Genomic DNA, 594 nt, shown 5'->3' with positions numbered 1-594 from the left:
GGTTGTCGCGCGCTTAGCCATTAGGTGTATAGCTGAGACTTCTGAACTGACTGGCAAAGGGAGGTTGAGAAGATTGTGCTTGCCTCTTACAGGAACCTGCATCAACAACACGTCTGTGATGATGTTCAAAAAGGGGAGCTTTGAAATTGGAGCCACAGTTTATCCCGTAGCCATCAAGGTACGAGAAGGCAAACCTTCATGCAGCACAAGTAGCTCTCTGCGTGAGAGCTCAGTCTTGGCAGCCCAGTCTTGGCTCTGCTGGGTCAACAGCCTGGTCTGAGGGCATGGGGGAAGCTGAGGTCGCTCCATGTAGTACTCTGGGAGGGCTGGCCTGTAGCTGGACTTGGGGTGGAACTTGGAGCCTCAGGGAGGGTGCAACCACTGCCTGACTTTTGTGAGCAATTCTTCCTCTGTAGTATGACCCACAGTTTGGAGATGCCTTTTGGAACAGCAGCAAGTATGGCATGGTAACCTACCTCCTTAGGATGATGACCAGCTGGGCCATTGTCTGCAGCGTCTGGTACTTGCCCCCAATGACCAGGCAGGTAAGTAAGGTGAACCCGGCCCAACTGATCTGCTACCTGCCCTTTGCTC

The 594-nt window shown here is 53.2% G+C and overlaps 1 protein-coding gene across 1 annotated transcript in view; it reads left to right on the top strand.

Moving 5' to 3' along the window:
* The window catches only part of GPAT4 (glycerol-3-phosphate acyltransferase 4), an 11,514-nt gene that overhangs the window by 7,457 nt on the left and 3,463 nt on the right, over positions 1–594 (top strand). The gene's annotated exons all lie outside the window — the stretch shown is intronic.

The sequence above is a fragment of the Egretta garzetta genome, unplaced genomic scaffold (genome assembly GCF_000687185.1).
Source record: "Egretta garzetta isolate BGI_Z169 unplaced genomic scaffold, ASM68718v1 scaffold481, whole genome shotgun sequence".
NCBI lineage: Eukaryota > Metazoa > Chordata > Aves > Pelecaniformes > Ardeidae > Egretta > Egretta garzetta.
This window is presented reverse-complemented; position numbering and strand designations above follow the sequence as displayed.